Here is a 25,870-nt window from a genome sequence, read left to right on the forward strand (position 1 = left end):
TCTGGGTATGAAGGGAGAGCAAAGAAAGTCTAATCACCCTCAATTCTTCCTCACATCAACTAGTCAAGAACACTAGATCGAGTGTATGACCCACCACATGTGTGGAACCACTCTCTTGTTGGGACAGTCCCATGCGTGTAATGGAATCCATGAAGTCAGAGGTCAGACCAGCAGGCAAGGCTTCCCCATCTCTGCTGAAGTCACCCAGGAGCGTAACCCTGGGAGATCTCAACACTGCATTGGAGAAAAGGTTCATCAGCCTCAGGAGGAACAGTGGAGAACAGTGCACCAGTGCTAAACCAAATCTGTCCTTGTGATCTACAGACAGGTCAAGGCATTCAAGGGCAGATCAAGGTGGCAATTCTGGTAACCTAGATAGACTTTTCAACTACAGTGACAACTCTCCATCCTACTGGTCTTTCCTGATGTTGGAATGGAAGAGCCTGGCAGCAAATCCATTGGGACTTATTGTAGACTGACCAGGCATTAAAGAACAAGAGAGTCATAGAAGATAGCAATGGTTTGAGCTGGCACCTGAGATTGCACCTGACCGGGGGGGGGGGACATTTGAGTCTGGAATCAATACCAAATATCAATCCCAAACAAATACTCCCCAGCCATCTGGGAATAACTAAGTCCAAACATCCTTATAACCAAAAATTCAAACACCTTCAGATATCCTTTCCCAAAATCTGCATACAGATGAATCAGCAATGCACCAAACAGTCTCACTAATCCACTGGAGTGGGTCCCATTCTCGATGTTGCCACTCCCCCCTTTCCTCTGGCTCCTTTTCCATCCAGAAGTCCTCCATTCTTCCATTTTTCCCCCATCCTCAAACACCCTGAAAGTGTCACCATAAATGACTTAACAGTACACTGTTATTATTGGTAGTAGTACTATCTATATATGGCTCCAAGGCAGAACAGGATTTCTGGCTGATACAGCCATGGAAATTCTTCCTCAAGGCTCTTTTTTAAACAAGAGGTAAGAAAAGATGCTTTAGAAAAAAGGTTTGCATTGATTACTTTGGTTGGTTGCCAGGTAGTGGATGTGCTCTTCCTGCTTGGGTGGAGATAAAAACATAGCCGGTGCAAGGTGGGTAGTTCTGAATGTTTTAGTTTGTGGCTAAGGAGGAAGTTAGAGAATCTCCAAAAGCATTTGAGAGAGGGCTGTAAAGGTTGCTCTTCTGCAAGCACTCCAGATACAGCCCCAGCCACTCTGATGGACAAAGCCTCCAGGGTTTAACGTCCAGGCTCCTCAGCCACATCTTGTTGAAGGAAGCAATGGTTTGCATGAATCAGCAACAGGAAACCCTCAAGGGCTGGATGATCTTTCCCAGAGTGGGCCGCTCACCATTGTTAACTCTGGTACCTTTTTGTTTTCTCCATTTACCCTCCTGTACAGTTCCAGAACATGCATATTTGGTGACTCTCACCAGAGCATCCTCAATTTCCCTCTCTCACCCACCCTGCTGAGGCTGGAAGATGTGGGGTTTGTAAACCGAGAGTTCTGATTCATTCAGCCTGAAATCCCCATCTTGATGACAAATTCTGGAGAACTCACATACTTTTGTGAAGTTTTGTTTGCTCCCAACTAAAAAGTATTATCCATGGGGGGGGGAGGGAACGTAAGTTGTTTGATTTAAGTCCTGGCTCATTATATTATTATGAATCTGCTACACCTCAATACTGAATTGGCTGGTTTTGAGTGTTGGCAGCATAGGTATGAACATAATCTCCACAGAATACATGCAGTGCTAGACTGAACTGTTTCAGACTGCAGGTGGGTGACTGAACATATGAATACTTCCTCACACAAAATAATCCTTACAGGTACAAAATTAGTATGCTATGGAAAAAGCTAGCTTAAATCTTTCTTCCTAACATGCTGACTGTGTAGGAAACATTCAGTCATTAGATTTCCCCCACCTGCACACCACAAGAGTTATATCCAGTGGCAGGTAAATCACACAGAGCTTCTGTTTGCATGTTTTGCTCTTATTCTTCTTCATCTCACTGCCAGAGAAAAGAAACTGACAAAAGTTAAAAAAAAATCCTTGAAAAATACATAACTTTACTGATTAAAGATGCTTCTGTAGAAGTGACTATCATGTACATTCTTCAAGCTAGGAGAAGAGTTATGTAAAATCCACCTATTTTATTATTATTTAATCAATTTATATACTGCTGATCATATCTAAAACGGTATCTCACAGTGGTACTATGTCACTAGTCTTCCTGCAACTCATTTAAGCCCACTTAAGATTCCTCAAGCGTTAGGCCCACATTCATCATATTTTAAAATGCATGTATGCACGCATGCATGTATTTCGCTTTCAGCAAAATCTGGAGACCATGGCTCTCCTGACACTTAGGTTAAAATAAATGAAAAATCATGAAAGGGAAAAGGTAACCATCCCATACATTCCAATTTCAGGAATCTATTTAGAGAAAGAGCCCAATAGCCTTAGTTCCTTTTCCACTAGGGGTCTGAAAGTCAGCTTAATTGAAGCTCCTCTAAAACCTCTTGTCTGAGAATTAGCATTCCCATTTGCTAATCTTTCTCCACCTTTGCTTGTGTTTCTGTCTCAGACAGGGACACTTGCACAACCTTTTTTTAAAAGACCAATACAGCTGGGCCATTCATGACATCCACCACTCTCCATCCAAAAAGGGGGGGGAATGTGTGAATTCCTGAATACTGCCCTTGGGAAAGGGAGGGGAAAGGGAGGAGGGAACAACATGAAATCATCAGGTTGTATGATATATAGCAGTCCAGCAGTATGGGCAATAAGCACTGGGAGCCCAGACAATTGCTCTCTTCCCCAATAAAATAAAAGCAGACTGAGCTACCAACCCATATGTGGTGAAGGAAATGGCCTGCTGCCTTGCTGGTTGCGCAACTGAAGTAAAACGAAGATCAGCCAGCTGTCCCCCTGGTAGGTGAGTTTTCCACCTGACTAATGCAGTATATTTTCTATACGCCTTTAATTAATCAGAATCCATTAACACACATAAAGGCTCTTGCTTTTTTTGGTATTGAAACTGGTAGAACAGTGAGAGGGAGGGAAAGAGAAGTGTACACAGCTACTCATTCTATGTGGGAATGTGGTAGCTAGTGGGCTGATACACCTGCAACATGTTTGAAGTTTACACTTTAAATGTTAAGATGCAGGGAGCCCCTGTGACTTATTTAAAATATAGAGTGGCACTCCTTAAGTCTCCACAAGCTGCAATCTATGCTTTTTGCCAGGAAAAATAAGAGAGGCAAAGGGAGGGGGGGCTTCAAAAACAAAATTCTTATTGGGGAGCGGGGCTGCTTGTGGTGCAAGGGCTGCATTTTGTCCACCCTGCCTTAAAATAGCATGTATGAAGGAGACAATTACAAGCTTGGAGATACTTGAACATGCAAGTGGGCTCATGAGGGATGCGGATGCCTACTTGCCAGGTACCAGATTAAGGAAGAAGTACTTGCTGAAAATGATGCAAAAGAGGCATTCTTCTGCCTTCACCTTGTCTTCTCCATAGAGGTGACATACATATCCTGATTTTTCCTGGAGTGTAAGGTATCATAGAATGGCCAATCAAGGAAGAAGACGAATGTGAGTTCTTGGATGTCATGGACTCTTGACATCAATCAGGACTGCATGTTAAAGAGAGCAGGTAAAACTATTTATTTGGCTTTAATTTTGCTTACTCTGCTCCTGGTGGTCTATCTAATCTTAATCTAGAGGCAGGCCATGTTAACTGGACAGCCTTCCCTCCCCCAGCTAAAGAGAAACTCTTTAAGTTTCAAAAAGGCAGAAAAAGAGAAGGGGAGTCAGATTGCCTGTGACTATCCTCTGTTTTAAGAGATGGGGCATACATTCCAAATTGCTAGTGGAAGGTTGAAACCAACATGCACGCTACAGCTGCTTCCACCTAAGAAGCTTGCCTGTGAATCTGGGACATTACAAACAGCATATAAATTTGGAACTGCCCACAAGAACTTGATGCAAAGCCTTGAAGAAGAGTATTTATCATTGAAAGCTGTTTTTTGTTTGTTTGTTTTAAATTCTTAATGGCAAATTGAAGGTATCACCTTCTCCTGCATTTATACATAGGATAAAATCTCATTCTGAAGGCACAGGGCTTACAGAAAAGGATGAAGCTTCAAGGAAGGACATTGCTGAAGGTTGGAGTTATTGCAGGACTTGGCTGTAGACAACAGGCTTTGTCATGTATTCTAGGTGGAACCTGATGGCACACAACCATCTATTTCTTGCTTTAAGGCAGTTTCCTCACCCTTTTCCAAGTCACGGGCCCCTTTTATAATAGCGAAGTAAGCTATGATCCCCCTGCCACATTTCAAAAGAAAACACATTAAAATAGGATTGTCAGAGCATCTTTCTAACCTAATGTAGTAATATTAATGTAGTAATACATAGTTATGGGTCTTGTTTTGTTTGTTTTTTGTTGTTGTGTGTGTGTGTGTGTGTGTGTGTGTGTGTGTGTGTGTGTGTGTGTGTGTGTGTGTGTGTGTGTGTGTGTGTTTTGTAAATCTGCCTCCACCAGATAAAAGCTGAGAAGGGGGGAAAAGTTAGTACATGTTGAGTTTAATTTACTCTTTTGGAGGTGAAAACAACCCTCCCTTCAAGTCTCCTCCCCCTAAAAAAGCCCCTGAGTAAAGAGACCCTCCCCTTCAAGCCAAATGAACACCTCCCTCTATGGGCTCTGCCCTGTACCCTGTATCCTCCTTAGTTCTCCTCCTTCACCTTTTTGCCCCTCTTGCCTTTCTTCTCCATGACTCGGGGGAGCAGGGCTTGGAAGCGTCTCCCTATCCAGGTCCCCACCATTGTGACATCTAGAAGAGTGGGAGACTCAGCCAAAGAGAAAGGCACTGTGGTTGCTGCCACTGGCACCACCACAACTTTCCAACCTTGCCACCCTCTTTGGCATTGGTGTTTCCGGCACGAATTGGGCTCTCATCTCATTCAGGTTTCTTGGAACTGGGCTAATGCTTGGGTCCAAAGGGCTGACATCAGTCTTTCAAAGATAGAGGTGTAGGAGCAGATAGAAGCAAGCAAGAGTGGCTCTTTTGGAGGGGGCAGGAATGATGTGCATGCACACAGTAAAAGGAAAATCCACCCAAGGGGGTAGAGAAATATCTAGGAACTCTAGGTTGCCCCTGAGGGTCAAAATAGGATTAAGATAAAACAGCATTGTGTGTATCATATTTAATATAATAAATAGGAGGACAATTTCTATGACATTTCACATTTTTTCTGCAACCTACATTTGAACCCATAAGCAAGTTTAATCTGGCCCTTCTCATCAGATTACTCATAAACATGTTCAAACCCACCCATAAACTCAAACATAGGTTGCAGAAAAAAATGACATGTTACAGAAATCCTACCCCTAATAATAAATATAAAAATAATTGCAACTAAAAATAACTATGGAGACCTCTCAGAAAACACTTTATGACCCCTTTAGGAACCGTGACCCCCAGGTTGGAAAACCACATTTTAAGGTAGGAGAGTATAGTCTTTTTATCGGCTTACCTGCCTATCATGTATCTTCACAGTGATCTGCTTTCTAAACACCACTGTGCAGCACCACACTGGACAAATAAGCAATATATTTTATCAGAAAGCAACAGAGAACTCCAGTCAAGCCGTGCAATACAAGCCCTACAGTGCCAGTGGATCTGCACAGACCTGTCAGAGATATTCTCAACTTGAGGATTTAAACAAGACATTTCTCAGACTGCAAAAACCTCCAAACAAAATGAGAACGAAAACAGATCAGAAAGGCTAGAATGGTGTTTAAGAACTATCTTCTACAGAAGAAACCCACAACAGATTATAATAGAATATTGCCAATTGTAGTCTTGCAGTTTCCAACTAAAACCTATCATTAATAATCTACAGCCCATCCTGGACAATGGCACCCCCCCACCTCCTTTAGTGAGAAGCCTATACAGACAGCTAGTCAATCAGAAAAGGTTACTCAGTAGCAACAACAGACCTTCTACTGGCAGAAAAACTAGACCTGTTGCAGACACAGATGCCAACTCTGACCCATGTCTATGTTGCAAACAACATTAAAGAACCTAATAATGTATTCCACAACATCAGAGGTCTGTAAACCTGCCCATCTTCCATTAAGATCATCACTTACCAGCACTGCCTCACAATATTTGACATAGGACAATGGGCCAGCCAAGAAAACAGAAGGATAGAAAACTGACATTAGAAACAAGAACATTTGGATCCCAATTGCATAATATTTTCACTTTTTAAGATGGCTATAAAAAAGAACTTTAAAGAGAGAATCAAAAGGAGAACAACAAGAATACATGCAGCGATTCATCATCCATGATCTGAACAAAGAGAGGGGCTTTTTAATCTCATGTTAAGGTGCCATAAGACTTGGTTGATATATTTTAGGTGCACATTTAAAACATCATTGTAAGGGATTATTTGTACACTTGAAATGGTGATGAATATATAGACACTCAAGAAAGTGGTATGTGTTTCGTGCTCTCAAGGTAATTAACAAAAATGCTGAACTACTATTGCTGACTGAATAAGTCTTTCTTGAACTGCTATGAAGGATTACAAATAAATTGGCTGAATGTCCTTATGGTTTTCTTGTTGAACAACCTACAGTATGTGCTTTCAAGGACATGAGTGTTGCACTGTCTCCTTTGTGAAATAATACTATTGTGGAATATGGATGTGAGGAATGTTTACTAAATTCATTGATTGCATCACTCTGTGCTGTTTTGACACCAGCCCACCTTGCCAGCAGCATGAGAACAAGACAAGATACACTTTTCTCATTTGTCAAGACCTGCAATTTACACATTGGGCATATTCCTGTTGCCATAAAGTTATGTTGGTGTAAACCAGATCCAGTGCCAGAAATAATAAATTTAAATGAACTGAATGCTTCTGATTCCCTCCTCCATTCATATTCTGAGGCTCCCTGGGCCTCCCTTTGGGAGCTCCAGAATACAGGTGGAAAGACTGGATAGTCCAAAACTGGCAACAGTAATCCTGCCCTGATTCTAGCGGTGGTAATCTAGTGACATTTTTTAAATATTAAAGATTTCTTCTCTTCCTTCCTTCCATCATTCTGAAGCTCCCAAAGGCTTTCCCACGGCAAAAAGGAGCACTAGGGAGCCTCAGATGGGGGGGGGGTGAAGTGGGGGATAAGAAGCTTTTAATTCATTTAAATTAACTATTTCTGTTGCTGGATCTGGTTTACATCAGTGTAAGATTACATAACAGAATTTTTCCTATAATGTCTCTTTGGCCGTCTGTATAAATCTACTGCCACTTACCTTTAAAACTAAAGCACATGTACAGAGTGAGCACAGAACAACTTGCTAATTTTAAGAAAAAAGATGGAAACCACCTATCCAAATGTTCCAGCTACTTAAAAACCAGCTTCTACTGTACTTATGCAATATTGGGGTCTCATTATTTGTTTCACATTCAGGCCCCAAATCTATGCAAAAACCATGGAGCTGGTGTTAGAAAATCTATCTTTCTGGACACAGGTGGGGATCCCCATCTCCAATTTCTCACCCTTACCTATGAGAATGAGAGAAACAGGAAGCTACATATCTACTAGGGAGCAAGTGACTGATTTCTGCACATAAGAAACCTGGAATTGCTATACTACATGCATAGCTGGGACAATTCAATGCACATTAAAGGTCTGATGGTCAGATTCCCAGAATGTTTGCTGTTTGCTATGATACTGTGAAGGAGGTCCCAGAGAGAGAGTGCTGTCCCAAGAGAAAGAGAGAGAAAAGGGAGTAAGGAAGGCAGAAGGTGCCATTGTAGAAGTGGACCTGAAGGAGAACTTAGCTAAGGAGGAGGTGAAGACAGAGCAAGGTGGGAAATTTGGAATATGTCTGGTGGAGGAGAGCGGGAGTCAAAAGAGGGAGGAGCAAGAGGTGTCTGTCTGGGAGGAGGGTGTAAGTAATCAGGCTTGAGGTCGAACTGGAATTGTGGAAGCGCAAGAGAGAGCTGGAGAGGCTGCAGGAGTATGAAAGAGTTAAGACGCAGGAGTTATTGAGATTTTCCAAAACTCAAGTTAGGAGGGTTGCTGCCGGACCCTAGACCCAAAGAAGCAGGAGAGGTGAAGCAAGAGATGCTAGAATGGTCAGTCGTAGTCTTCCCTAAGAACAAAGGTAGAGGACGTCAAGTGATCCACCCAGATTCCAGATACAACACACCTCCCCCTGAAGGGGACAGGGCTAGGCACCCACGCTGGGGCACCATTTGTGCAGTGCAGAACACACCTCTCCAGAAACCCACCGACTCGGAGAAGTTTGGCCCAGCACCCCTGTGAGTTCGATGGATGTGGGACGGGATTTTGTGTTGGACAGTTATGGCCTATTGCCTGAATTAAGCTTCTTTGATCCAATTACGAACAATGTTGATCAGTATGTAATCAATAAAGATGAAGTTGTGAAGGTTAAAAAGATGTCTCCTGTGATATTTCCCATGCAAGATGAGGAGTTGTCAAAAATGAAAGTGAACCAGATCACAGATACCCTATCTATCTGTCATTAGGGTCTGTTACAACTCTTATGACCTTTGTATGAATCCATTCTTCAATCCATTCCTTCTCTGCATTAATTTAAGGCCTTTAAAAAATCCAGACAAGAGATTACAGTTGAATAGATAATTGATAAGCATTTTATGTATTTTCTTTCAAAGTGCATATTTCTCACTCCTCCCCCCTCCTCCCCCACATATTTTTCAAGTAATTTGATGCAGTGATTTGTTCGGGTTCTTTGAGCTCAAAATTGTTTTGGAACACGCAGAAGGCACAAAATCCAATCGATAACTTAAGTTTCAATCCACACATTAATTTGGAAGTCATGCAAAAAGAAAACCCCCTCAAGCATCTCCTCCACATCTATCACTGTAGTTTGCAAATTAACAGTACACATTTGCTCATTTCTTTTTGTGCAAGGCCCCAGCATGTCTCCAGCATTGGCCTACTGTAGCTAAGCACTGCCAACAGCCGATACCATCCTGTCACTAAAAGTAAATCTCGCACTCAGTTGAAATAAGTACCAAATAGGGCATTGATTTAAAAATATTATTTCCCCTGAAGTTATTCATTGATATCCAGACTTCTATAGCTGAAGCTACCAAAACCGAGTTCCCTTTTCTATCTTGTTTTCATATTCACAATAAGATGGGATACTTATTGGAAAAGAAAAGGTGGAGGAAAAAGATTTATTCTTAGGTCTTCTTGAAAAGCAAAAGTAATGTTTTACAGTGCTATATACAAAACTGACATTGACCTAAGTGCTGGCTCAAATGTAGTCTTGAACAGCAGTGTTACACAAAACAGCTGATGGAATGCAAATGAAAATGTAGATATTCCGTTCTCATCATGTAATATAGAATGAAATTGGGCCTCAGTGGTTGCCACTGTAAGAAACATAGAGAACCTAATCTGCATTAATGGTACAGAGCTGTTTATATAGCACACTCCCTTCCTCATGCGTTTGTTTAATCCCAAAATAGAACTCTTCAGGCTCTGCTGCAGGGCTATAACTAGGGCAGGGCAACCAGAACTTTACCCCAGGATGCCCACATTCAGAAGGTGCCAAAATCTACAGGTGAATCTATCAGTGAGTGTTAGGAAAACACATGACAGCATCGCCCAGTTTTTGTTGTTGTTGTTTTTGTTGTGATTCTTTTTCTTTTTCATTCCCCTTCCCTTTTTTTCTTTCCTTTCATTTTGTTTGGAAAACATAGACAAGTTATTTCATTTTGTAGTGGGGGCACATTCCCCTCCTCCTTTTTCCAGGAAGACTCATATCTGGCTTTGGGGTGGACTAGGCAGGGCCACTTGACCCAAGTTTCAAAATTGCTAGGTTGCCCTCTGTTCTAGTATATGCATGGAAAGGGGATAGACTGCACCTGGCAATTTCAGTTCAGTATGTATTTGACATTATGTATGGAAAAAGGGAGCTGTAAATTGTACATGCATTGGTACTACATGCAATAGGCCACTATAATAACGCAGGATGCCCAGTTGTACAGACAATCTTTGCAATATAGCTGTATATTGCACTCAGGCTTTCCTTACCACAAGCCTCACTGAATGTGTAAACCCCCAGAGTATAGGACACAGCTTTGGTAGAGAGTCCATTCAATCCATCCCAGTCCCCTTTTCCTTAAATATGCTAAGACTATTGGAGGTACTACAGTCAACCCTCGACTTACAAACGGCTCTAGTTACAAACATTTCGACCTACAAATCACTCTGATAGAAAAATATGACTTGACTTGCAAACTTAGATCTGAGTTACGAACCAAAAAAATGCATGGGAGGTGTGGAAAGCGCGAAATTTGAACTTTCAGTTAACCGTTGGCCAGTGAAGAGGGTGTCTATCTGCTTCCTCACTCTTCCCAGTGTTTTGAGAGTGGAGACAGTCTTCAGACTGCCTTGTACTGCCTGGTACAACGCTGTACGGACTGTATTTTTAATTTTTTGGCTTTTAAAAAAATTTAGATTTTTGGATTTTTAAAAGGTGTTCCCTCCCTCCTTTGCTGCCTCCTTTCCCCCCAAAAGGTGCTTGTATTGGCTTGTCTTGATTGAAAAGGTGCTTTTCAAGGTGTTCTGTTGAAAAGGTGTCTGTTCCCTCCTTCTATCCCTCTTTTCTTTCCTTTTTTTAAACCTAAGTCATCTTAGGTTAAAAGTAAAAAAAAGAAAAAAATCTGCTCCTAGTGGTAGGAACAGCTTTGCATTAGTTCCTATGGGAACTAATGATTCAAGTTACAAACTGCCCCTCGACCTAAGAACCAAAAACAGCCAGACCAGATTAATTGGTTTTCAATGCATTCCTATGGGAAATGCTGATTCGACTTACAAACTTTTAGACTTACAAACTTCCTCCTGGAACGGATTAAGTTTGTAAATCGAGGGTTGACTGTATGCAAGTAGCACTCCAGACTGCATCAAAAGGAGATTAGGTGTTTATGCAAGGAACTCTCCCCCCAAACACACTCACATATTTGTTTTGCTAGATTTGGACACTGATCCTTTGGTGAGAAAAGGTTATGAAAACACTGGCTTTGTGGACTAAATTTAGGTGTAACTATACGCTTAGTAGAACTTTGATTCCCATGGATCATTGAGTTTTTGTGATGTCTAAATACAGCCAATTGTGCAACTGCAACATCTGTGATCTAAATTCTCTTGTGCAGAAATAACATGTGAAACCATTAAAATATATAGAAAACAAGACTTTATCATTGTAAAGACCAAATAATAACTAAGTGATAACAGCAAGAATAAATAATTGGAATGCAGGTAAACTGTTTCCACTCATACCTTGACAGTTTTAATATATGCATACATACATTTAAAAAAACCCTCCACAGTAGACTTAATTCAAGAAAAAGCCCGAGATAAGACTTTGCCAACTCCTTCTGTTTCTATCTCTGCCACCTGGCACTGCCTATTTTGTCTTCATAATGCTCTTGCCGCCAGCTTGTCTTTATTTCTGGCATGCTTAAGAGCTTGAATAGAACTAAAGAGTGAAATGGAAACAGCCTACTAAAGTTAAACCTTATTTTAATACACAAAAGTTTCATAAGTCATTAAAAATTCCTCAAATTTGAAATTAAAGAAACATTTAACATGTGTTTTATTGTGGAAAAAATACATAACATCTATTAGCACAAGCCTGCACACTATGGGACAACCTTCTGCATGCAACCAAGCCAAGAGTACTCTGGCAGCTGGTCAACTACAAAAGTATGGTTTGATCTACCAGTTTCAAAAACTCTTTAATTGCAATAGAATGTTTTGTGTTTCTATTTTTTGGATTTCCACAAATCACTGCAAGCAGGTTGAATGTGGAAGCAATGCACCAGAAGTCTGCACCAGAGTGACATTAACAGTCAAACATGAGCAAGTACCTATGCTTATTTTCAGTTCCAAGTGATTAGCTCCTAACTAGGTCTTAAATAAGAGGATTGTCCTGCTTTTCCTCACATCCATAATCAGAGACATTTAGCCATCAGATTTGTCCATTTTTCACCTTCGAGTAGCATACAGTCCCTTTAAAAGTTGAAATAAGAGAACACACACAGTGGCTGGAAGTCTGAGAAACATTGGTGTTGAGACACAAAAATTATAGTACATTCCACTTTTCAACCAATTTCTAATGCCATCAAATAAAAAGTAGACCTATCTTCAAGACCACACAATCCCACTCTCACAATTTGTCCTCAGAGATTTGCTCATGAAAAAGGGGAAATTTGCTCTTCAAAGAAACAGGAGGTTTTACCTCTTGAAATGGGGGAGAGGGGAAACAGTTCACAAGAATGCAGATAAAAGTTATCACTGAATAGGCTGGCACTGCTGAGAGAATATGCAAGACATGAAAGTAGTTTTTAACACAGTACTAAAAGATGTTCTGATTCAGCAATTGATCTGCTTCAGTTTAGCAAATGTCCACAAAAGCTCACATTAAAATATAATAGTTTTTAAGGTGCCACATTATTTGTCTTTGTCTTCTTTCCTTGGATTTTGCCTGATATGCTCAACATTCTTGGTTGTATCATGGATTTTAATTTTTGTTGTTGTTTAGTTGTTAAGTCGTGTCCGACTCTTTGTGACCCCCATGGACCAGAGCACACCAGGCCCTCCTGTCTTCCACTGCCTCCAAGAGTTTGGTCAAATTCATGTTGGTAGCTTCGATGACACTGTCCAACCATCTCATCCTCTGTCATCCCTTTCTCCTCTTGCCTTCACACTTTCCCAAGATCAGGGTCTTTTCCAGGGATTCTTCTCTTCTCATGAGATGGCCAAAGTACTGGAGCCTCAGCTTCACAATCTGTCCTTCCAGTGAGCACTCAGGGTTGATTTCCTTCAGGGTGAATACAGTAGGTTTGTTCTCTTTGCAGTCCGGGGGACTCTCAAGAGTTTCCTCCAGCACCACAATTCAAAAGCATCAATTCTCCGGTGGTCAGCCTTCTTTATGGTCCAGCTTTCACTTCCATACATCACTGTAGGAAAAACCATAGCTTTGACTATGTGGACCTTTGCCGGCAAGGTGATGTCTCTGCTTTTTAAGATGCTATATGGGTTTGTCATCGCTTTCCTCCCAAGAAGCAGGCGTCTTTTAATTTTGTGGCTGCTGTCTCCATCTGCAGTGATCATGGAGCCCAGGAAAGTAAAATCTGTGCCTCCATATCTTCCCCTTCTATTTGCCAGGAGGTGATGGGACCAGTGGCCATAATCTTAGTTTTTTTGATGTTGAGCTTCAGACTATATTTTGCTCTCTATTCTTTCACCCACTATGTTGATATTTCTTCTGACAATCTTAATTCCGGCTTGGGATTCCTCCAGTCCAGCCTTCTGTATGATGTATTCTGCATATAAGTTAAATAAGCCAGGGGACAATATACAGCCTTGTATTCCTTTCCCAATTTTGAACTAATCAGTTGTTCCATATCCAGATCTAACTGTTGCTTCCTGTCCCACATATAGATTTCTCAGGAGATAGATAAGGTGGTCAGGCACTCTCATTTCTTTAGGGACTTGCCATAGTTTACTGTGGTCCACACAGTCAAAAGCAAAAATATTTGTTTCTGTCCAAAAGGATTTTAATTTAGCAAAGTGGAATAAAATTTTCACTTTTCAATTTTTGTAAAAACTCTTTGGTTTCAGTCATCTAGTACTTGGATTCATTATCTAACATACATGCCTTCTCATATATTTTTCTCCCTTTCTCCCCCTCTTTCACATACCAGCCCATCTCCTGCCTGTCTTTAAAAGCGATCAAGTAGACAAACAGGATTATGCCGTGTTATCCTCACAGTCATTGTAAGGTTGATGAGGCTGAGCAGACAGAAACCAAGTTTTTTTGTTAGGGGATATAAAAGGTATCTCAGTAACTCCCACTCAAATCAAAGAGCATAATACTAAAAGCCAACCAAGTTGTTATGACAGATAGGCAGAAATGCTATTGCCTCTCTCCCAATCTTTGACAATCAAAAGATAAGAAAAAGGAATTAAATAACTAATTATTTTTGCTTTGTAATGCCTAAAATCTGCTGCCTAATGAGGACAGGCCATTTCGGAGATCTTTCATTCATAGAGTTGCAGTATGTTGGAGATGATTTGACATTACATAACAACAACAACTAATACTACTACCTCACTTTGCCTAATGGTAGAATGATCCCTGAAGCAGAGGTTTATTAACTGTCCCAGGGTTACTCAGTGAAGCTATGATTTCAACCCAGGCTTCCTAGGTCCAACACTATGCTGATCCTCAGTAGATCAAATGGTAGCTGTTCCTTGCTATTCCATTTTGTTTTCATTGATGGAAGATCATTATTTCATAGCTGTTGAGTCCTCACACCATAGCTATCCTGTATCACAAACAACACATTATCCTTCATTTGTTTTGATATCAGAACTATTCATTGGCTCTTGGATGTATGTTATATTTACATGCAGTAATTATGGCTTTTGTTGTTTTAGGACTCAGTTGTAAAAATTCCTCAGGAGGCAGAAAACAGATACCAGACCTGGGCTAATATGAGAGGTGTGAGATAAGACGTGTGTGGGGTGTGTGTTGAAGATTGGGGATTCACTTAAAACTCAAAAGGGAGAGAAATAGAGAATATTAAATGTAGAGGTGAAAGAAGATGGCAGAGGAATCCCATGTGTTAATGAAGGAAATACTGACAGATTTTACCTTTTAGGCTTCCCCAGTCCTCTTTCCCCCACTCATCCAAGGGTCAATGAATATTTTATATGAAACTGATATTTCATTCAACATTTTAATCTGTTTCTGTATGTCTGATGAAGTGGATGTGTCCACAAAAGCTCACATTAAAATATAATAGTCTTTAAGGTGCAACACATTTTTGTCTTGTCTTGTTTCTTTGGATTTTGTCTGACATGCTTTCACAGACTAATTACATTGTTGAGCTGATTCATGTTAACAGTTTACCATATTTTCCTTATGGTAGAGGATAGTTATTTTTAATCATCCTTATAATAACTACAGCTAGCCCTGGTACTAAACCAAACCTTTGATCCAGAGAAACATCCTGAACAGAAATGTACCAAGACAGATATATGCTGAGAAAATGTAAATAAATATCATACTAATATTGCAGACAATCATCAGGTATTAAATAAAGCTGTCTCTAAAGTATAATTTACAGCAAATCTGCTAATCTCTTGAGGGATTTCAAAGTAATCCAAGAGTTTTGATTGTTTTGATTGTTGACAGTACTCCTTTTCAGGAAGGTTCTTCACTTATCCACATACTCACTAGTTTTAAACTGCAATGAAATGAGTAGGCTTCATCGACAGCCAAAAGAAAAGAAAAATAGTATTTTGAATATAGCCAACATAGGATTAGTAGGACTAGCAAAAATGATCAGAAGAGAATTAAATGTTAATGTGCTGACTGAAGTCTCAGGGAATGTGTATGTTTCTCCATGTCTCCCATTTGTCTCCAGGCACAGAGACAAATCTCAGAGTGTGTATCACTGGAGGAGGATATTGTTTGTGTTTCAAAGGCTAGATGTCCATCTCCTTCTACACCCAGCTGGTGTTAGGGGGTCATCGTCTCAGTGTGTGGTAGGGAGCGTTGCTCCAAATGGCGGAAAGTGCTGAGTGTATGTGCTTATTAACTTCTACCCAGTACCCTGGCTTTTTTGTTGACTCACTTTGGCCTTGTTGGACACAGGAAGAGTGGCACAAAACATGGACAAACTTCCCCACAACCACTGCATTCCCTAATTCTGTGACATCACAAAGAATTGCCCTCTGGACTTGAGTTTTGGTCTGAAATCTCAGCTAATGGAATGCTGTTGGGAGAGGTGCTTGGGAGGGACATGGAAGTGTAACATCAAGCATCCTTAGAATATAGAAGTTGAAATTTGTGAAGACCATCTACTTTTCCCTTTCCATTGTCATTAGTAAAATAAGGACTGTCCCCTCTATAAAGTTTTGTTTGAAGGAACTACATCTTTTAAAGTCTGTCCAAGTCAATAATTCATATGTTTTCCCTTTCTGGTAAATCTCATTAGATTCTTCTCTGATCTTTTATAAATGCCACACATTCTACATTATTATTTGCAATGACAGCAGTGCTTCAATTGAAGGAGAGTAGTAAGGATTGTACTTCAGTTTTATAGACTTCATATTTAATAATGCAGTCAATAAAGCTGGCCCACTTAATCAGTCATATACTTCTCCATAGTGGACAGTAAAGTGCCTTAGGTTAGCTATGGAGCCCTGGTCAAACTAGATTTACCCATTATTTCTGACCCTTCAGTGCAGATGGAAAGGACAGTAGATACCTTCCAGACCCGGCTTTTTCATAAATATCTACTGACAAAATACTAGTATTTTCAGCAGGGCCTGGTCTATTTCCTGATAGTCATCTTTTCAGTCTGCAAGGATTATTTCTCCTACTGATCTATACTTATATTCTCCCAAAAATACTACTCTTGAGCTCCAGAGCAGTCCATATAAACATAGCCATACATGAGCATATATCTTGTGATACTGATCATCATACCTATTAGGAGGCAGCTACTACTCCCTTGTCAGTTGGGAGAGAGTGTGGAAAGAATTCTAAATGAGTTTTTATGTGTGCGCATGTGGGTCTGGTCTCTAGGTGTCTGTGTGAATTTCATTGTTTGGATATACCTTGTATATACTTACAATGACAATAAATTTATTTGAATTAATACCGTTCTCAAACCTCAGATGTGAAGGGGTGCTGTTTTAACAGGCATTAAAGATGCACCTGTCAAATGACATACAACTGATATATTCAGATGGAATGTACAGGCTTTCATGCAGTTGCATGTGCATTTACATAAATGGCGAGGAAGTGGAGAGAGTTGGTAGTTTTAAATTTCTGGGCACTTACATATCAGGGGACCTCTCATGGACTATAAATGCCAACGTGCTAGTTGGGAATGCTTGGGAAGTTAAATTTATCTCAGCATTTACTTCTGTCCTACTATCGTAGCACTTGTCAAATGTCTTACAACTGATATATTCAGACGGAATGTACAGGCTTTCATGCAGTTGCATGTGCACATTCACTATAAATGGGTGGCCATGCCATTGGAGTCCAGTCTGCCACTGTAGGGATGGCAGAAGTTAGTGGTAAAAATATTATTTTCTGTCTCACTCTTCATTTGGCAGAGTCAGCTCACCGTCAATTAAATGTGGAAAAGACTTTGGCTAGATTCAACCGCCTCATTGAAAGTAACATTTTTTCACTTCCCAAGACTTGTTGTAAACATTCACACACTTCACCTTGAAAATTCACACATTTCTGTGGTTTAGCGACCATTTGAGAGAAATTAAACTTCATTGCATGCAAATGGTTTAAAATGTACACTGTTAGACAAATATACAAGAACACATCAGTCAACGAGGGGGATGTTAGACATAATAAATAAGCATGTGTTGTTATCTGCTGTCAAGTCACCTCCAACTTATTGCAACTCTATGTATGAAAGATCTCAAAAAAAAAAAAAAAAAAAAAAAACCACACAGTTAGAATCCATTAATTTCCTGAAGAAAGAAAACTACTGAGTCTTGGATTCCAATACAAAAGGTCAGGGAAAAATATACAGGAAGGATTGAGAGCAATTTTCATATCTCTAGCCATATCTCTTAAGGTGCCACTCTTTTTTGCTTCCATATTTTGTCTCATCTTACATATTATGCCCTAAGCACTAATGAAAAAGAAGACCCTATGAAGAAAAACAAATATATATTTTTACCAGTTCAGATGGTGGTCACCTCTCAATAATCAATGAAAGATACAAGGTTTGAATAAAATATGTAGAATTTAAAAGCAGCTACATTACCTAAAATGTTTACAGGCTTTTAATACCTCTCAATGATTCCAAGAGTCTAATTCAGTTAGTAATAGCAATATTGTTACAGACAGTATCAACAGCCTTGCTTTGATTCCTTTAAATTAGCCCAATAAGCATATTGTTAATATGCCATCAGACATCACTATGAACTCTTGAGTCTTGACAGCTCCCAAAAAAGAGACATCACACAATTTTCCTCATATCCTGATTTTCTATAGAAAACATATTTTCAGTAGCTCATTTGATTAAAAGCCTGGGTAATGGACAATCCTGATTGACAGCCAATAAACCATCTGTAGACTTTCTGTCTTTGCTATATGTATGCAACTACTAGCCATTTTTCTACACATTTATTTAAAAAGGGAAATCAAACTGCTATAGAATAAATACAGTCCTTCTTTCTAGAAATGGACAAATCTTACATAAATCTTTGCCGAATCTATCTGAACTATAGTTTGTCCTAATAAAACAATCAGTTTTAATAACTAATAATAGTTGATATAACCTCTCCAGAATAGAAATCTGTTATCTATTTCTTTCCATGTGTGATTTAAAAATGCTCTCTGTCATGCAAACTCCAAACTACAGATGCCATGAAACCTCACGTAAAATTATATTATAATTGAATTTGGGGACTCCTCATTGGGCACCATTAAGGAAATCTGAAAAGAATCTAAATGGTTCTTTCAAGAGCAATGAATGTTTCGAAGACAGCTTTCCACAACCTAACTTGTCAGATTTCTTCTGAAGTGCAATTCAGAGCAAATGTGGTGGCTCTTTCTCAAACAAGACATTAGATAGATTTTGACAACTGCTGAAAAGGTTCCAAACAGTGTAGTAAAATTAATGACATGGGTTTGAAGTGTGATGATTTTGAAGTAGAAGTTTGGAGCTCTAAAACAGATTTTTAGCAAGGTGACAAACTCTAGCCATTAGTTTTGAGGAAGCTTTCCCGAGATAGAAATGCCCTTTAAAATGAGGTCAATTTCAAGGAGGATAGATTTTATCTACAGATTAGGGATACAAATGTTTTGTTTCTCCTTACACAGACACAGACACACACACAGACGTGCGCGCGCGCGCACACACACACACACACACACAGAGCGAGGAGGGGGGAGAGAGATGCTTTTTCTTGGTTTTATAGAGAATGTGCAAACTTACCAGTCTTTTTCTTTGCCTAATTCTTAAAAAGGCATAAAATTAAAATCTGATAATAATCGTCTTTTCCCATAGACTACTAAAAAGTAGAATCACTGATGGGTTTCATCTTCCTGAGCAGTGAATTGCTCTATCATGCTTGCTGTGTGTACATGTTCAGTGTCAGAAAGAGAAAAGATCCTGCAGAGATTTTGCACAAGTTTCACAGTCTTTAACTGGGAAACGCACACAGAAACACAGAGAGACTCCCATGTTTGTTCTGGAGGCACAATTTCTTATGCAGACCTGAAAATCCTCAGCAAGCTGTCTTGCCTTTTCTAAACTGTGCACCACAGCCATAAAACAGACATTGGCAAAATGTCTTCACATCCTTGCTACATATGTGTACGTAAACTGGCCAACACAAACAGAACCTAATAGCTTGGACATGAAATATATTTTATAGAAATAATTCCCCTGAGGAATTTCTATGCCACACAGAAAAACAAACCACCTGCTTTAAGTGTCGTTTGAGGGGGGAAAGGAGAAAAGAAGGCAGAATATACTGCCTGGAAGTGTTTTGGAAGGCAGCATAAGAAGAGTGTTTTCCAAGGTCCATTATCTAAAGATTTTTTTTCCACCACATTTATTAAAATCCATTTTTCCCATCCTGTACAATTCTTCTGGTGCTTTGTCTCAGCAGTGATCTCCACATTTGTCTCTGAGTTTTTTCCTCTGGTGAATATTGGTAGCAACTCTAGAAACAGTCTACTACACTATATACACTACTGACAGTGCTTCTCAGACTTCCCTAAATGTTGTTGGACTTCAAATGTGAGAAGCCCCAATCATCGTGATCAGTGATCTGGAAATACTGTGCAACAACACTGAAAGATCACCGCTCTACTTCATTGAGAGAGAGAGAAAAAAACTATTTTCTTTTTAATCTAGACAACCCAGCCTGCATTTTCAAAAGAAAGCAAAGCAAAGAGAAAACATGATTACTGCCAGCACAGTAATCAGAAATAGATCTCTATTATTTTCCTCTTGCTCCCTTAGCAATGAATCTAGCCTTCAAATACCTCAATAATCTTGTAACACCCACATATTCAAGCAATTCAGCTTACTTTAAGGCAATAAGGTACAGGATGTTGTGGCAAGGGGAGAAAGTTAACTGAAAATTATGAAGAATGTAGATTTTAGCTGTAGTGTTACAGGTGCATGACAGTGCATCAATGTTATTGTGCAGCAGAGCAAATCAACATTCTACAATTAGCCAAATACCTAGCAACCCTCCTAGAGACCCACATTGGACAAACCTCATCCTACATCAAAGACTCAGGACATTTCATAAGCAAGATCAGCACCCTAAAACTCAACCCTGGGGACAGACTGATCAGCTTTGATATAGTATCCTTGTTCAGTAAGATACCGATAAAGGACACCCTGACATCCAGCAGATCTTCCCAGAAGACATCAAGGCCCTTTTACAACACTGCCTAACGACTAGCTATTTTCAGTGGGACAACGAGTTCTATGAACAGATAGATGGAGTGGCCATGGGGAGCCCCCTCAGCCCAGTTATAGCCAACTTCTACATGGAACATTTCAAAAAATAGGCCCTGGCTTCGACACCCTTCACATCCGCAGTCTGGTTCCGATATGTGGATGACACCTTTGCAATCTGGAACCACGGTGTAAAAAAATTGGAAGAATTTCTATAACATCTCAACAGCATCCACCCAAATATACAATTCACCATGGAAAAAGAAACAGAGGGCCAACTCCTGTTCTTAGATGTCATGGTTGTACGCAAAACTGACCTCCTATTGGGTCACAAGGTCTATAGAAAACCCACCCACACAGACTGGTACCTACACACCACCCACAGCAAAAAAGAGGCATAATCAAAACACAGGTAGGCCGTGCAAATTGGAACTGTGAAGCTCAATTTCTCAGCACCAAACTCAACCATCTGAATTGGGCCCTAAAGGCAAATGTCTACTCCAAAAAATGAAATCACAAGAGCCATCAAACCAAGAAAACAATACCAAACTGAAGAGGATAAACAGACACCCACAAATAAAGTATTTCTGCCATACATCAAAGGGGTCATGGACCGCATGGGGAAACTTTTGAAAAAACGCAATCTACAAACAGTATTCAAGCCCACCACAAAAATACAACAAATGTTAAGGTCAGCAAAGGACAGAAGGGACCCCCTCACCGCTGTAGGAGTATACCAGATACCTTGCAGTTGTGGCCAGGTATATATTGGAACCACAAAATGCAGCATTCACACCAGAATCAAAGAACATGAGAGGCATTGCAGACTAAAATAACCAGAAAAATCAGCAGTAGCTGAACATGCCCTAAAACAAGCAGGACATGAAATTCTATTTCAAAATACTGAAAGACTGGACAACACCAGCAATCATTACGTTAGACTGCACAGGGAAGCCATTGAAATCCACAAACATCAGCAGAACAAAAAGGAAGAAAGTTTGAAACTCAACAAAACTTGGCTCCCAGCACTGAAAAATACAGCATGCAAAAGGTCAACAAACTCTACCCAGACACAAGGATCGGTGATCACTACACACAAAAGACCAGCTAACGACACCCATCAATCACAGTGACAGATAATCTCTCCTCCTTATCACACCAATACACCCACAACAAAAACACATTGATCACCATAATCACCCATCCCCTGAAAAGGACAAAAGCTGATCTCACAGCCATAAATACTCAGTTCCCAAATAAACTGCACCAGAGCACAGAGTGCTGTCCTCTGAAGATGCCAGCCACAGAGATTGGCGAAACATTAGGAAGAACAACCTTCAGAACACAGCCGAAGAGCCCCCAAAAAAACACAACAACAATTATACAAAGAATTTCTAAAAATGAGGGTAGTCCCAAAAAAGTATTTTAACTTTGAAGCTGGACTTCAGATCAGCACCATATTTGGCATAGGTGTAGCAGATGGTTTGTTCTTGCTGGTGCCAAATTTGGGGAGGTTTGGGCAAAGGGATTTTGAATTATGACTTTTTAATAAGTAAAACTGTTTTACCCCAACAGTGCAGAAACAAGCAACCATAAATAACCCCAGATGTAAAACAGTTCATACAAATTGAAGAGACCAACCTTTCTTCAAAGAAAATGATTGGCCCTATCCACTTTTTTATTTGGGAGGAATCTAGGCTTCCCTTCTACTATTCACACTTGTTGAAAAACACCCATGACAATTGCTTCGTGTTTCAGTGAGAAGTGGTCAGCTGATATTAAAAATGGAGTCAGCTTCTGGAATTTTCTCTCACTGAGTGTCACTTTGTGAATGGCAGTGAGCAGGCCATCTCGACTGCTGCCACTGATGTTGTCAACATTCAGACTGCTCTTTGGCATCCTTTTCCTTGATGACAATGCGGACAAAATATTTTGCAGCAATATTGGACAATTTCCTGGTGTTTTGAATAGTGGATACAGAAACACAATATCCCACATTTATAAACCAGAGGTTTTTGAAACATTGCATTTATTCAAGTGGTTAAGGAACTGAATGATGAAGTCACAAGTGGCTTATGAAATAGTAGGAGATAACTCTCAGGTGAGCCCCTCCTCACTTGGCTCAAGAGTCATACACGTACGAAGCTTTCCTTATATCTCAAGTCATTATGCAAAGAAAACTCTGTTCTGAATTTATGGAATGCCAGTTCTCAAAAAAGACATGCAAGTACCCAGAAAGTACTTCACATTCTTATATCATAATCCTTTTCCTTATAACTCAGGCAACATGTTTTATTTATATGAACACTTTCAACGTCAGAAAGCCTATGCATTAAATGCACTGCAGCAATGTTCTTTGTAATTCCTGGAATCCAGGAGCAACCATATTATTCCAATTAAAACATTTTTGGGGCCTATAGACATAAAATGAATTAAATTGATCCTTCACTGAATAGATCTTAGCTTTACTGGAAAAGTAGAATGGTAACTTTTTAAATTCTTCAGAAAAAGCTTCATATTTCTAATCTGAAGTATTATCACAGAAATAATTTACCTTCCAGCTAGGCAACCTCAGGCCTTTCACAACTGTAGCTGGACTGGCAATGGATAGATTGAGGCCTGTCCAGACTGGAGGTTTCAGTGCAAATTGGATCAGGCTACAAAGGGGTGATTGAGGTTAGGCGGAGGAGTTATGTGCCATTTGGCATGCTCTTCCCATATGAATGGCATAGATGCCTTTGTGTCAATTAAACACTTTATTTATTTATTTATTTATTTATTTATTTATTTATTTATTTATTTATTTATTTATTTATTTATTTATTTATTTATTTATTCAATTTCTACCCCACCCCTCTAGACAAGGTCTACTCGGGGCGGCTTACAAAAATTAAAACACATTAAAACAATATAGAAGAATAACTAACATAATGCAATTATTATAATTAATATTATCCAAGATGGCAACATTAAGAACCAGAAAAAAGGGGGAAGGAACTTAGGTGACTGGGGGGAAGGCCTGTCTGAATAACCATGTTTTTAGTTGGTTTTTGAACACATCCAGCGAGGGTGCCAGCCGAATTTCAGTGGGAAGTGTGTTCCACAGCTGAGGGGCAACTGCCGAGAAGGCCCGGTTTCTTGTTTTCTCCTTCCGGGCCTCCCTCGGCGTCAGTCCCCTCAGCCGTCCCTGCTGGCTATGTCGGGTGACTCGGGTAGGAGGAGGTGGGAGGAGGCGATCTGCCAAATATTGAGGTCCCAAACTGTTTAGGGCTTTATATGTAATCATTAATACTTTGAAGTCAATGCGGAAACGAATAGGTAACCAGTGCAGCGCAGCCAGAGTGGGGGAGATGTGCTGATATTTTCTCACCCCACTAATAAGCCTGGCTGCTGCATTCTGGACCATCTGGAGTTTCCGCAAGAGCCTCAAAGGCAGCCCCACGTAGAGTGCATTACAATGGTCTAGTCTCGAGATTACGAGCGCGTGGACTAGAGTAGTGAGGGCCCCCCGATCAAGATATGGCCGCAGCTGGGCAATCCGCCATAGATGAAAATAGGCAGAACGGACCACGGACGCCACCTGGGTTTCCATGGTTAGTGCCGGGTCCAGATGTATCCCCAAGCTGCGGACCTCACTCTTTGTGGTAAGGGTCGTCCCTCCAAAAGAAAGGGAGTCACCTATGCCACTGACGGGAGGGCCACCCACCCTCAAGACCTCCGTCTTGTCCGGGTTCAGCCTCAATCCATTTGACTGCATCCATTCCAGTACGGTGTCCAGGCAGCGCTGAAGGGACTGGACGGCATCCACTGAAGTTGGAGTAAAAGAGATGTAGAGCTGTGTGTCATCAGCGTACTGGTGACACGATGCCCCACACCCCCTGATGACCCCGCCCAGCGGCCTCATGAAGATGTTAAACAGCATTGGGGAGATGATCGACCCCTGTGGAACCCCACAATTGAGATTCCACGGGGCCGAGACATTCTCCCCAATCTGCACTCTCTGGGGGCGGTCCTCCAGGAAGGAGCGGAGCCAGGCAAGTGCCAGGCCGCCGACTCCCAGCTCGGAGAGCCTCCCCAGGAGGATACCGTGGTCAACGGTATCAAAGGCAGCTGAGATGTCGAGGAGGACCAACAAGGACACATTGCCCCCATCGGCCTCCCTCAACAGGTCATCCAGCAGTGCGACCAGTGCCGTCTCTGTACCATAGCGTGGCCTGAAGCCCGACTGAAATGGGTCTAGAGCATTGGTTTCGTCTAAGAGCGCCTGAAGCTGGTCTGCCACCACCCTCTCAACCACTTTGCTGAGGAAGGACACACTGGCGACGGGCCTATAATTGCCAATTTCATCCGCCGCCAGATTTGGTTTCTTCCTGATGGGCCTAATGAGTGTCTCCTTGAGGGCAAGGGGTACCTTGCCCTCCTGGAGAGACCCATTAATTATTGCAGTGGCAGAGGGTCTGCAGAGGGTCAGGGGAAGTGAAATTACTTTTTATGCCTGCTAGATCATCACTGATGTGATGGATCACTTCAATTATTTTTAAAAAAAATAGCTGAAGAAAGTAACTTTTTAAAATTATACTTTAAGAATATTTACAACCTGCCATTATAAGCTTAAGAGACCTTCCTGCAAATTAAGTGTGGACATTGTTTTGACTATCCAGAGCATTTGGAATGATTCCCAGAAGATGTGACCTTGAATATACTGTTGTTGCTTAAGTCTGAAAAACTGTTTATTTCCTTGTGAGCTTCTGGCTGGAATTAACCCTAAAATAGACTTTTCAAAAACTGTTCCTTGGGTCGAATTTGGTTCAACTTTACATAGCCAAAGCGGAACTCTTGAAATGACTCTGGAAATTTGGAATATCTGTTTATAAGCATCTAGGCAGCAGAAACAGAATGGCACAACAAGGACAATTTTGGAATGAAATAAAATCTATGCTTCAAAAAATATTAACGACCGTGAGATCTCATTATCAAGAGACAAAATTATCTAATCAACATCAGAAGGACTATAGTCCACAAGCAACAGGAAACAACAAGGAAGGAAATGGGAGTATCACAGTTGATGTATGCCAAACCAAGCAGCAGCTTGAGAAAGTTAACCTAAGAGAAACATCAGTCTTGGACCAGAGGAGAGTACCAGGGGAAGACAAAGGGAAAAAAACAGCAAAATTAACCAAAAAAAGCCTGGAAGACTCATTGAAGATAGACCAAGTACAAAAGGAGTCAGTGGACATAAATCAGAACTACAAAATGGTTTCAGAGGACATGAAAGATGACAGAATGTTTAGAGATATAGCAGGGAATGAAAAA

General features: G+C 40.6%; 1 protein-coding gene across 15 annotated transcripts in view; it reads right to left on the reverse strand.

Moving 5' to 3' along the window:
• PCDH9 (protocadherin 9) overlaps window positions 1–25,870 on the reverse strand; it is a 1,094,858-nt gene that overhangs the window by 577,810 nt on the left and 491,178 nt on the right. The window lies entirely within an intron of this gene.

Source organism: Pogona vitticeps, chromosome 3 (genome assembly GCF_051106095.1).
Source record: "Pogona vitticeps strain Pit_001003342236 chromosome 3, PviZW2.1, whole genome shotgun sequence".
Classification (NCBI taxonomy): Eukaryota; Metazoa; Chordata; class Lepidosauria; order Squamata; family Agamidae; genus Pogona; species Pogona vitticeps.